Consider the following 15,225-nt stretch of genomic DNA (forward strand, 5'->3'; position numbering starts at 1 on the left):
TGGAGGACAGGAGAGATAGGGGGGACATGATAACGACATACAAAATACTGAGAGGAATTGACAAGGTGGACAAAGACAGGATGTTCCAGAGATTGGACACAGTAACAAGGGGGCACAGTTGGAAGCTGAAGACACAGATGAATCACAGGGATGTTAGGAAGTATTTCTTCAGCCACAGAGTAGTCAGTAAGTGGAATAGTTTGGGAAGCGATGTAGTGGAGGCAGGATCCATACATAGCTTTAAGCAGAGGTATGATAAAGCTCACGGCTCAGGGAGAGTGACCTAGTAGCGATCAGTGAAGAGGCGGGGCCAGGAGCTCGGACTCGACCCCCGCAACCTCAACTAGGTGAGTACTAGGTGAGTACACACACACACACACACACACACAGGCACACACACACACAGGCAGGCACACACACACACACACACACACACACACACACACACACACACACACACACACACACACACACACACACACACACACACACACACACACACACACACACACACACACACACACACACACACACACAACGCCTGTAACTTCATTTACTTGTGAACATTTTGCAGGCAGAGTATTGCAGGTAGAATATTTCCGAGAGAGCTGGCACGTCATTGGTAGTCTGGCTCACAATGGTAGATTAATTAATTATCTTGGTAAGACTTGTGCAGAGTTGGACCTGGCAGATTTCTCTGTCCCGACCTGTGATCGGAACCTGTGAACCGCTTGATGGATCTTGCGCAGTATCACCCACTTTTTTTTTTTTTTGTCGTATTCTTCATTTTAGATCTGGAAATTCTCGTCACACGCAATACCGAGTCGTGATGTTATTAAGGAGAGAACTCGTTAAATTTTGATTACAACACCGCGTGTGACCATTAAAGTACCTGGGTATTTTTTTGTTAGTAATTTCAAGCGATCATGCCCAAGTTTCGTGAATTTTCATCACGCTTCATTGGTTGAAAATTCACGGAATTCGCTTCATTTTATCGGTATTTGATGATGGATTGTGTGAAACTTGTGACGTCAGTTTCAAGGTTTGATATTATAGATGAGAATGTGACGTCAGTTTTAAGGATTGGTATTATAGGTGAGAATGTGACGTCAGTTTTAAGGATTGGTGTTATAGGTGAGAATGTGACGTCAGTTTTAAGGATTGATATTTTAGGTGAGAATGTGACGTCAGTTTTAAGGATTTGTATTATAGGTGAGAATGTGACGTCAGTTTCAAGGTTTGATACTATAGGTGAGAATGTGATGTCAGTTTCAAGGTTTGGTATTATAGGTGAGAATGTGATGTCAGTTTCAAGGTTTGGTATTATAGGTGAGAATGTGACGTCAGTTTCAAGGTTTGGTATTATAGGTGAGAATGTGACGTCAGTTTCAAGGTTTGGTATTATAGGTGAGAAGGTGATGTCAGTTTCAAGGTTTGGTATTATAGGTGAGAATGTGATGTCAGTTTCAAGGTTTGGTATTATAGGTGAGAATGTGACGTCAGTTTTAAGGATTGATATTTTAGGTGAGAATGTGACGTCAGTTTTAAGGATTTGTATTATAGGTGAGAATGTGACGTCAGTTTCAAGGTTTGGTATTATAGGTGAGAATGTGACGTCAGTTTCAAGGTTTGGTATTATAGGTGAGAATGTGATGTCAGTTTCAAGGTTTGGTATTATAGGTGAGAATGTGACGTCAGTTTCAAGGTTTGGTATTATAGGTGAGAATGTGACGTCAGTTTCAAGGTTTGGTATTATAGGTGAGAATGTGATGTCAGTTTCAAGGTTTGGTATTATAGGTGAGAAGGTGATGTCAGTTTCAAGGTTTGGTATTATAGGTGAGAATGTGATGTCAGTTTCAAGGTTTGGTATTATAGGTGAGGCTGTGACGTCAGTCTCAAAGTTTGGTATTACAGGTGAGATTGTGACGTCAATTGCAAGGGTTGCTGTTATAGGTGAGATGACTGTGACGTCAGTTTCAAGGGTTGGTATTAAAGGTAAGGTCATTGTGATGTCAGTTGCAAGGTTAGGTATTCTTGGGAGGATTGTGACTATCTTCAAACCGGACACGGATTAATGACTGCCTTTACACATTTATTTGTATATTATCACCAGATTATTATTATTATTATTATTATTATTATTATTATTATTATTATTATTATTATTATTTTTATTATTATTATTATTATTATTATTATTATTATTATTTTCACGGGGAAGCACGAAATCCGAAGGGGGTCTATCAGGACATGGGGAATGTAAGGTAATCAGATTTGATCCAAGGAAGGAGAGGGTAGCGCCAGTTTCTTGGACCAAGAACCCCTCCCCAGCATTTAGCCATCAGCAGCAGCATTGATTTATGCATAAAGTTTCAAAGTAACTTTGATTTTGTATTCAAAGTAATTTTTCTTATTAACACATCGGCCGTTTTCCACTGAGACAGTGACGCTAAAAAAGAAGAAACACTTTCATTATCACTCACTCTATCACTATCTTGCCAGAAACGTGTCTATACTGCAGTTCAAAAGCTGCAACATCAACACCCCTCATTCAGAGAGCAGGAGCTGTACTTCTCACCTCCAGGACTCAAGTCCGGCTAACCGGTTTCCCTGAATCCCTTCATTAATGTTACTTTTTACTCACACTCCAACAGCACATAAGGCCATAAAACCTATTTGCCTCCACTCGCTCCTATACACTTGATGGAAGTCTATGCACTTCGCGCACAAAACCTCCTTTACCCCCCCCCTCCCTTCAGCCTCCAGTTTTGAATTCTAATAATATTTCCGTGAATTATTATATCATTGCTTTGAACTATTGTTTTGTTCAGGATTGCATTCACACGTCGAAGTTTATGCTAAGATAATCTAATACAGTTCTAAGTAAAGCAAGAATTATGATAAACTATTTCATAATTGAATTAATCATGTTTTTCGCACTGTAAATGGTGAATTTGAATGACGTTGGATTACACTACTTCTATAAATCGGTGTGATAACATGAACGTAGATAAGCATATTTACGGAGCAACTCGTAATGTAACCAGATCATTAATAATGGCTAAGAGCTGTTATTCTACCTAAGCTCATTTCACAGCCCAACTCTATCTGAAGTCGCGGCCCACAACAGTCTACTAACACCCGAGTGGTAGTACTTACTGCTAGGTGAACAGGGGCAGCAGATGTAAGTAAACAAGCAAAACTTTTCCACTCGTGCCGGGGATCGAACCACAGACCCTTAGTATGTGAGCTGAGAGCACAACCAACCGAGTCGCAAGGCACCTACTTTTGAAGTTTTACATACATATTGATTTCTGTCGCCGGAGTTGAAGTGTGTTTACGTTAAAAAAGTTTCAGAGCAACCGTTCATTTGGCACGTTTCGCTCCATGTAGAGCTTTATAAATATCTCTTTTAAAGCTTGTCATAATTGCAGTGAGCTCATCTTGTGTTTCGAACCCGATATTTTGACGATTTGGTAGACAGCGTCCAGTAATAGACCCAGAACAATCAGGAAGACTTCCAAATCTACCGGGAAGATTTCCAGATCTACCAGGAACACTTCCAGATCCACCATGGGTGACCGGCTGGACCATCCGTCTCTCAAGGACACCTAGGTGTGACCGGCTGGACCATCCGTCTCTCAAGGACACCTAGGTGTGACCGGCTGGACCATCCGTCTCTCAAGGACACTCAGGTGTGGCCGACTGGACCATCCGTCTCTCAAGGACACTCAGGTGTGGCTGGCTGAACCATCCGTCTCTCATGAACAAGCAAAACAATACAAGGCTTTACATTACCACCCCTCACACACCTGGGCAGGAGGTGCTATCAAGACCCACCTCGATCACCCCCACCCAGCCGACCACCAACCACCGAAACCCACCCCTCCCACCCCATTACGCTCACACCTCTCCACCCACCACCCAGCGTTAGTATTCCTTCTTAGATTTTTCTGTAGCAGCTGTAGAAATAGTGAAAGAAATTTGAGAAAGAGTTACGTCGAAGGTGCTTGTCAAATAATCATTTGCCTTGTTTTGTGTGTGTATTCACCTATCTGTGGTTGCTGGGTTCAATTCACAGCTACTGGCTATGTGTGTTTGTGGTGTACTATTGTGTGTGTGTGTGTTAGCGAGAGAGAGAGAGAGAGAGAGAGAGAGAGAGAGAGAGAGAGAGAGAGAGAGAGAGAGAGAGAGAGAGAGAGAGAGAGAGAGAGAGAGAGAGAGAGATGGGGGGAGAGGGGAGGAGAGGTGGTACCTGGCTACACAACACCATAGAAGTGACCTAAGGACAGAGACTTCATACCCACCTTTTGTCTTTCAAGTTTTGAGGGCAAGAAAAAGGCAGACTCAAGTAATACACATCGAGTGGGATATTTTCGCTTTCTCAGACTCTGTGACTGCAGTTTCTTAGGGGAATATTTTTTGGTGTTATTTTGAGTAGGTTTTACCTGATATTCGTAATTTTCTTGTTCGTGTTTATGTTCCCATTTTTTTTTTTTTTTGTGAAGGGAATTTTTCCCTATGTGTGACGGGTTTTCTTCTGGGAACACATTTAAGGGAATATTCCTGCTTCATATGTTGGTTTATTTGTGTTTGTGTTCACACAGGGTCGATAGTGGAGGTGTTAATGTAGTGTCGGGTGTGTTTTGGGCCATTCTCTGCGTTGTGTTTTGTTGTGCTGATTGACTTAAGCTGATAATTGTGATTTAAGACGAACATGAGTGAGGTACCTCACGCACAAGCGCACTCACACTCTCACACTACAGCCAGGCGCGCACACCGGCAGACATACAGACAGAAACACACACACACACACACACACACACACACACACACACACACACACACACACACACACACACACACACACACACACACACACACACACACACACACACACACACACACACACACACACACACACACACACACACACAAACCTGAGAATAGCGTTCCGATACCTCAGTACGGAATCGTTCAAGACACTGTACACCGTGTACGTCAGGCCCATACTGCAGTATGCAGCACCAGTTTGGAACCCACACCTGGTCAAGCACGTCAAGAAATTAGAGAAAGTGCAAAGGTTTGCATCAAGGCTAGTTCCACAGCTAAGGAGAATGTCCTACGAAAAAACGTTAGGGAAATCGGCCTGACGACCCTGGAGGACAGGAGGGTTAGGGGAGACATGATAACGACATGCAAAATATTGCGAGGACTAGATAAGGTGGACAGAAACAGGATGTTCCAGAGAGGGGACACAGAAACAAGGGGCCACAATAGGAAGTTGAAGACTCAGATGAGCCAAAGGGATGTTAGGAAGTATTTCTTCAGTCATAGACGTATAAGGAAGTGGAATAGTCTGGCAAGTGATGTAGTGGAGGCAGGAACCATACATAGTTTTAAGACGAGGTATGATAAAGCTCATGGAGCAGGGAGACAGAGGACCTAGTAGCGACCAGTGAAGAGGCAGGGCCAGGAGCTGAGTCTCGACCCCTGTAACCACAATTAGGTGAGTACAATTAGGTGAGTAACACACACACACACACACCCACACACACACACACACACACCCACACACACACACACACACACACACACACACACACACACACACACACACACACACACACACACACACACACACACACACACTGAATCAAAGAGAACCTTATGAGATACAGACAAAGAATGATTGTTCTGGAAGACGTATCAGAGTGGGTAAGTGTTACATACGTTACATACAGGATTCTGTAGGGATGGGTATCATCAACGGTACTGTTTCTAGTATTTGTGAATCACATACCAGAAGATAGTCAAATGTATCTTTGCAGATGATGTAAAATTAATGGCTCCTCGTTTAAAAACCTAGTGAGGAAAAGGGTACAGCTGGGCCTGGGCAGACTGCCAGGTTTTCAGGCAAGTGGCTAATCGAGTTCGAACGCTGCAAATGGAAGGGTATGAAAATTGGAGAAGGATAAGAAGACCGGCACCACAGCCAGGTCCATGCACTCACCGCTTCTTTGTCTGATATCACGGGTTCGAACCTAAAGCGTTATATACTTGGGGAAGAGAGGCTGCAAATTTAATTCAAAGAGAAATCTTTGAGGGTGTGCAGAGTGCCGAGCATATCGCCAAAATCACACATCAACAGAATAACCTCTGCTGCAAATGCTACGTAGCTTGACAGATCTTTGAGCATCTTTCATGAGTCTCAAAAAGAAGTCTTTCATGGCCCTATATACAGCATATGTCGATAAGTAAGGCACATGTGCAACAGTTATATATCTATATTCTGAAACGCTTCGCGTACACAGTAGGCTTTTTCAGTCGAGTACAGAGGAGTCAGTAGAAGCAGTAGAGATGTAAAGACGATGTACATCGGGGCCAGGAGATATGAATCGACCCCTGCAACCACAAATAGGTGAGCACACACACACACACACACACCGCCCCACAAACACACACTTACCATGACACCCAGACCCACCCTCGGGAACATAAACACAACCAGACCTAATTGGGCGACTCCGGAGGCTGAAGAAATATGTAGAGGCAGCCACAATCGGCGCTCTGGGGTATTCCTCCTTTTCCTCCTCCCTCCATTTTCTCCTCCTCCCTCCTTTTTCTCCTTCTCCTCCCTCTTATTCTCCTCCTCTTTCCTTTGTCTCCTCCTCCTTCCTTTTTTTCCTCCTCTACCTTCCTCCTTTTTCTCCCCCTCCCTCCTTTTTCTCCTTCTCCCTCCTTTTTCTCCTCCTCCCTCCTTCTTTTACTCCTCCCTCCTTTTTCTCCTCCTCCCTCCTTTCTCTCCTCCTCCCTGCTTTCTTTCCCCCTCCCTCCTTTTTCTCCTCTCCTTTTTTTTCTCCTTCCCTTATTCCTTCCAAATTACATTAAAAGCTGTAATAGTTTAGCTTTAAACTTAATCTAAGATGTTTCATGATAAAAAAGAAAGTGAACATTATGATTAAGGACACAGTAGAGGAATTACGTCAAACATGGAAACTTAGTAATAAGCAAAATAAGAAACTGGACCTAAAGAAATCCATTATTATCCCGCGTGATCCACTGTACAGTAGTGTAAGGTACTTTCTCTCTCTCTCTCTCACTCTAAGGACTTCCTTTGTCCCTGCTGTCAGATGAACTTTAATGCTATCTAACGGACTAAACAAACTAGGAAACGAACAAATCAGATAAAGTAAATAAAACAAGTTAAGTAAAGAGCACAACAGATTTAGGAGTTCTGGTTAGCAGTAATCTGAAACCAAGACAACAGTGCATTAGTGTTCGCAATAAAGCTAACAGAATTCTTGGCTTCATATCTAGAAGTATAAATAATAGAAGTCCTCAGGTTGTTCTTCAACTCTATATATCCTTGGTTAGGCCTCATTTATATTATGCTGCTCAGTTCTGGTCACCGTATTACAGAATGGATATAAATGTTCTGGAAAATGTACAGAGGAGGATGACAAAGATGATCCCATGTATCAGAAACCTTCCCTATGAGGATAGACTGAGGGCCATGAATCTGCACTCTCTAGAAAAGCAGAATTAGGGGGGATATGATTGAGGTGTATAAATGGAAAGCAGGAATAAATAAAGGGGATGTAAATAACGTGCTAAAAATATCAAGCCTAGACAGGACTCGCAGCAATGGTTTCAGGTTGGAAAAATTCAGATTCAGGAATGATATAGGAAAGCACTGGTTTGGTAATAGAGTTGTGGATGAGTGGAACAAACTCCCGAGTACCGTCATAGAAACTAAGATGTTGTGTGGCTTTAAAAATAGGTTGGATAAATATATGAGTGGGTTTGGGTGGGTGTGAGTTGGACCAGAATAGCTTGTGCTAGTAGGTCTGATGCCGTGCTCCTTCCTTAAGTGAATGTGACCTGGACCTGACTAGGTTGGGTCAGTGGCATAAGCAGGTAGGCGACTTGGACCTGCCTCGTGTGGGCCAGTAGGCCTGCTGCAGTGTTCCTTCTTTGTATGTTCTTATTAGTTAAACGACAACACATTATTTACAGTAACAGTTTAAAGGGAGAAACACAGAGCGTAGCGTGAGTGTAACAGCTGTTTTCTCAAGACCCTATTAAAAGACTATGTATGCATGTCATACATGGTACGACGTGAAACACTTCTGTGTCCTTCATTGTCTTGACCACCTTAAGATATATACCAGCCACTCCTAAACTGTTTCTTTTTCCGTCTTGAGCCACGTATCCACCACCACTACCATCACAACCATCATCGCCAACATTACTCCAAATGCTACTACGGTCCTCAATAGTACCCCACCCTCACCACCACATCCATCACTACCACCCTGACCATCAGCACCCACCCCTTCTTCCCCGGCCCCTCACCAATGCTCCCCTACACCTGTACCACCCTCGTCACCCCGGCAGCAGAGGACCCATCTGACCACAGTCTAAGACCTGACTGACCTACTATTCTCTCCTTTGTATTGTTTTACTTTGGTGAAGGTCCGGCCAGGTTTTAAGTTGTACCTGTCCTCTCACGCTTACCCGGGTACCATGTGTATTCACCTCGTCGTGGCTGCGGGTGTCGAGTCTCTGTTCCTGGCTTCACTTCTTAACTTTCGGTTAGTCACTATTACTGATTCCTGGCATCACGGGGATCTCTCATATTTACACTTGAAATTGCGTATATGGTTCCCTTTCACCTACTAATTCCACTTGTTTGGCCTTCAGAGACTAAAGAAGTATTTCCTAATATCCCTCTGACATCTCGCTGTTTTAAACTTCCATATATGCCCTATTACACTTTTGCCTCATGTTGCAAACTTTCTGATCCTTGCACGTCATTATCATGTCTACTCAAGTGTTTCTCTTTTCAAGATCATTACTTTACCGAATCTCTCATATTTCATCCTTTTCAGTTCTGGAACCACTCTAGTTATAAACCCCTTGACCTTGCTTAAGGTCTGAACATGCTTCATAAGCATGCTGCAACCTCAGCATGCTTATGAATCCTGAAGGATTCTTTCTTGAGGTTTCTGAAGGAAGTCCTAAGGTTGGCCGAATCTTGAAGAACTTGTAAAATTGGTGGCCAGCGAACAGAGTACGGTGTCTAGTATCACATCAGAGCAGCAAGGTTTGTGGTGATGGTAAACTTAAGCGTTCAGGAGCACTGGGAGAAGGGAGCCACTGACTTGAGAGTGAATGCACATATAACTGCCTACATTGTTATCTGATGTTCACGTTAAGCAAGCACTAAGTCAGCCAACTGACATATCATCCGTGTAAGCTAATCGTTATGTCATCCAGGCACCTTGATAGCTGATCAATGTGTCAGCTGGACATTATGTCGTGTAATGGTTACGTATATTGATTGATAGCAGTTAATCGGTACATCAGTTGACCACCTTTTCAGCTGTTCGTGGCTCATCGTTTCATCAGCTGATGATGTTATTGGAAGGAAGCTTAAGAGCGCACTAGACGTAATCTCGTCATCAGTTAATGGTCTTGTGTTACGCTAACGGCTGTTTTTCAATATTTTGTTCTGTTTATTGTGTGTGTGTGTGTGTGTGTGTGTGTGTGTGTGTGTGTGTGTGTGTGTGTGTGTGTGTGTGTGTGTGTGTGTGTGTGTGTGTGTGTGAGTGTGTGTGTGTGTGTTTGTGTGTATGTATCTTTATTTGTGTACTTACCGGCTTTTGTTTAGAGGCTTTGAACTCCAGCTCTTGGGCTCCACAACTTGCATTGTTTTCTCTACCGCAGAGCCTTTCGTAAACAAACTGCCTCCTTTGTACCCTCTGATCAAATGTTGTTTGATTTACTTTGCACACCTTTGTAACAAGTGGAAAGAACTAAGCGGTAATAGTGGTAAACGTCATACCTGGACTGAAAACTGGAGATGATGAACGTCAAAGAGGAAGGAAGCATGTATGACGGGTGGGAGACAGAGGCAAAGGCAGATGCTCGACCCCCTGCAGCTACAGGTAGGCGAGTACACTTTGATGTATGCGTACGCACGCGCGCGCGCTCACACACACACACACACACACACACACACACACACACACACACACACACACACACACACACACACACACACACACACACACACACACACACGTCCTACGAAGAAAGGTTAAGGGAAATTGGCCGGACGACACTGGAGGACGGGAGGGTTAGGGGAGACATGATAACGACATATAAAATACTGCGCGGAATAGACAAGGTGGACAAAGACAGGATGTTCCAGAGATGGGACACAGAAACAAGGGGTCACAATTGGAAGTCGAAGACTCAAATGAGTCAAAGGGATGTTAGGAAGTATTTCTTCAGTCACAGAGTTGTCAAGAAGTGGAATAGCCTAGAAAGTGATGTAGTGGAGGCGGGAACCATACATGGTTTTAAGATGAAGTTTGATAAAGCTCATGGAGCAGGGAGAGAGGCCCTAGTAACAATCAGTGAAGAGGCGGGGCCAGGAGCTATGAAACGACCTCTGCAACCACAAATAGGCGAGTACACACACACACACACACACACACGTACACACACACACACACACACACACACACACACACACACACACACACACACACACATACACACACATACACACATACACATACACACACATACACACACACACACACACACACACACACACACACACACACACACACACACACACACACACACACACGTGCATATACAGCAGGCCTAGTGTCTAATCGACATGTGCCTAGGACAGAATGGTAACTAACACACACACACACACACACACACACACACACACACACGCACGCACACACACACACACACACACACACACACACACACACACACACACACACACACACGCACGCTCGCTCCACACAAAACAGTCCGTCTTTCGACACGTACCTTTGATAACTGGTAACTAACAAACTCTCAACAAACTCGTGTCCTCCTCCACTGCCTCTATGTGTTACGCACACAACCACGCAGTTCGTGTAATGTGTACGCGCACATATAATACCCTGTGTACAATTATACAAAATATGAGTTTGTACGCGTACATTATAAGACGTGTACGTACACTGTGGGGGGGGGGGAAGTGACGTACACGTAGTTTCATTACTGTAGTTAATTCTAGACGTCTAACTGGTGATCTCGGAACACCGAATTTACGCATAAGAGAAGCAAGATAAAACACCAGACAATAGAATGATAAATAGATGAAGTAAAGATAATATGAAATGTCCAAAATATGTAATACATAAAAATATGAAATATATAAAAGTATAAAAAAATACTAAAAAAATATGAAAATATATGAAAAATATGAAATATGAAAAATAAGAAAATAATAAAAATAAGAAAAAGTGTGAAAAACATGAAAATATATAAAAAAAATATAAAAATAAGTATATAATTAAAGCAAAAGAGAATATTTGGAGAAGTAATTATCAGAGAATGAGGAAAAAAGTTCTTATCTTGGATCCTTTGATGTCGTTTCCCTGCCAGTGAAATGTAGACTTAATTATGAGTCCAATTCTCAGATAAATTACTCTTAGATTAAAAAAGTTATCAAATTACTAAGCCTAATCAGGAAGGAAAATTATACATGGCTAAATTACTTCAAGGAGCTTTTTGCCTATAAAAAAAAAATGTGGTTTCTAAGGTGGTCATATATTTTGTCATATCCTTCTGGGAATTTCTATCCCAAAACTTTTTTCTCATTGGTGGTGTAATTGGTGGTTTAAAATATAGTTAGGCTCTGCTGAATTACTTTTAATAAAAAAATGTCTGCGTAATTATGGCAGCTTCTTGGCTTTCTAGCTTACAATAAGTGTTTTAGTTATAACTTTGAATAATATGTCCTTGGTATAGAAAGTTTGTTTTGCAATGCGTCAGTTTCTGAAGACAGAAATTATATAGTCATTCTAGGTTATGGTAGATAAATATAACTTAAGTTTATTATTTATTTATATATACTTAACCGCCAGTAATGAAATTATATAAAAGGGCTGCTTACGTCTGGCAGCGGGGAAGATTGTTGTCAAGGTTCTTAATACTCTATTAACCTGCTAACCTCTCATTTATATATTTTCCATAACTCTTTCAATTATTTCCAGTTTCTCGTTTGCTTGAAATTGGGAAGGGAGGTGGAAGGAGATCAGAGGTAATTTTTGAGCAAGGAACATCCCACTCAACTCACGGAGTGGGACCAGCAAGTTAGCAGTCACTCTGCCGTGGCTTGTCATAAAGCAGCGGCATTTGCGACGTCAGGGTGTATAGCAACGCACGCCAGTGTATATTTCGTGCAGCGCTCCCACCATAGAGAGTTTGGCATCATTAAACTTTTCCTTTATTGTGTAAGATGGCATGTGTCTGTTACTCACCTAATTGTCTGTATAGTATACTTTTAATATAACATTAAGTAACCTTATAGCACAATAGTGTCAGCTCGGGTTCACATATATTTAACACTATGTTCGTATGTAACTTATCCTATGTTATGGACTATGGCAGGTAGGCATAGTTAGCTTTTGTTCCCAGTTTTCAATTTCTTTTTAGCAAACTGGCCGTCTCCCACCGAGGTAGTGTAACCCGAGAAAAGAAGAAACACTTTCACCGTCATTCATTCAATGACACCATAGCTTAGATGACCCTCTGAACTGTGAGACTGTCATATAGCAAAGGGTAGCAGAGCATACTACTGATGTGTCCATTTCTCTCTCTCTCTCTCTCTCTCTCTCTCCCTCTCTCTCTATATATATATATATATATATATATATATATATATATATATATATATATATATATATATATATATATATATATGTCGTGCCGAATAGGCAGAATTTGCGATCTTAATTTTAAATGAGTTCTTGCTAATTGACCAGTTTTACATATTCGGCACGACATATATATATATATATATATATATATATATATATATATATATATATATATATATATATATATATATATATATATATATATATATATATATATATATTAGACGTCCTTGTCAAGTGAAATAATTCACCCACAGCAATTATGATTTAAATGAGAACTTTAGTTTATACCTGTGACCTATTTCCAGATTTTACTATTCTCGCGGCCCGGCCTAGGCCTCCCTGTTGACCGGTCAAGGCCCCGTGGCTCCCTTGCTTATCACAGATAAGATTTCGTTCGGATTTTTAACCCCTGAGGGTTAGCCACCCAGGATAACCCAAGAAAGTCAGTGCGTCATCGAGGACTAACTTATTTCCATTGGGGTCCTCAGTCTTATCCCCCAGGATGCGACCCACACCAGTCGACTAACACCCAGGTACCTATTTGCTACTAGGTGAACAGGACAACAGGTGTAAGGAAACGGGTCGAAATGTTTCCACTCGCCGGGAATCGAACCTGGGCCCTCCGCGTGCGAAGCGGGAGCTTTAGCCACCAGGCCACGGGGGCAATTTTACATTACCTCCCATATCTCTCACTTCAGTACATTGTTATGGTTGTATGTAGATTATGGCCTAGGCCTTCCAGTGCCTTTAATGCATTTGTTGTCACCCATCGCGGCCTGGTCAAAGACCGAGCCGAGGGGGCGTTGATCCCCGAAACCCTCATCTGGTATACGTACTTCGGCTCTGTGACTCTGTAGGCAACGCTCTCGCCGCACACACTGAGTGTTCGTGGTTCAGTCCCCGGCCGAGTAGAAACATAGTGCATGTTTCCTTACACCCTTTGTCCTTGCTAACCTAGCAGTAAGTAGGGACGTGGGTGTTAGTCAACTGGTGAGGGTCGCATCCTGGGGAACAAGATTGAAGGACCCCAATGGAAATAAGTTAGACAGTCCTCGACGACACACTGACTTTTTTCCGAGGCCTGGTCATGGACCGGGCCCCGGGGGCGTTGACCCCCGAAGCTTTCTCCAGATATACCCCCAGTTATCTCGCTCTCTTCATCTCTTCAGAGAATACATCCAGTTCTCTGAAACGTTCCCAACAATTTGAAGGCCCTAGTGAATGTATGCAAGCAGTAAATGCTCTTTGTACATTTATTAATGCAGTTATATTTCAGGGTAGCTGCCATAAATATATGAAGTATGTTTGGTGTTGACGTTGATAATGATGACAGTTATTGTAATGTTAATTATGATGATAAGGTAAATAATAATGTTTTTAAACGTGAACCGGTTTTCTACAAAGCACTATAAAGAAATCACATTCACCATCACTCACACTGCCTAAGGAGAGTGAATGCTCTTATTGCTATAATGATTTTTTTTTTTTTACACAGGGTTTGACAAGGTTAAGGATCGCTAGCTTTATTGACAAGCTATTTACAGGTTAAGGATTCCTAACTTTATTGGCAAGCTAAGAGCTGTTACCTACATCAGCTCATTTGAAAGCATTTTTATTGTTTAGAGACATACAAATAGGGAACAGGATGAAGTTGGAGCCATCTGTGGGCCAGCATTTTCATTTGATCAACTGACTTTATCTCGTTGACATCATTATGCTGTACGAATGTGTTCCATACTCGAGTCATCTCTCTCTCTCTCTCTCTCTCTCTCTCTCTCTCTCTCTCTCTCTCTCTCTCTCTCTCTCTCTCTCTCTCTCTCTCTCTTCATTAATATACACATGTTTTAAAAGACATATTCGGGACATTAAATTTTCTAAATTTAAAAGGAATATCGAGACTCATTGATACAACATCTAAGTGAACAAATGTGATAATAAAAGCTAGCACTAACTAGCAGTATGCTGATGAGTGCTAGGTTTAAAAACAGAATATGCAGCGTGAAATAAGTTGAGAAATCTCATTACTGGGGCTCTTCATAGTGCAGTGGTACAGAGATTTTTGTCTTTAGGTTCAGAATGATTTTTGAAAATTGCATACACTTGCCTTATTCGGCAAAAAGAGCGTTGCTATTCAAGCCAACACGACACACACACACACACACACACACACACATATATATATATATATATATATATATATATATATATATACATATATGTATATATATATATATATATATATATATATATATATATATTTATATTTATATATATATATGTATATATATATATATATAAATATAAATATATATATATACATATATAAATATATATATATATAGATTTATATAATGCATACACACCTTTATAAACTCTTGTAATATTTAAAATGTTCAGTAAATGGTAAATTTCATTATGTTTTTCAAATCCTTCTTTTCTCCTTGATCTCCAACTCCACGTTTGATCTCTTTATTAG

This window comes from Cherax quadricarinatus, chromosome 4 (genome assembly GCF_038502225.1).
Source record: "Cherax quadricarinatus isolate ZL_2023a chromosome 4, ASM3850222v1, whole genome shotgun sequence".
Lineage (NCBI taxonomy): Eukaryota > Metazoa > Arthropoda > Malacostraca > Decapoda > Parastacidae > Cherax > Cherax quadricarinatus.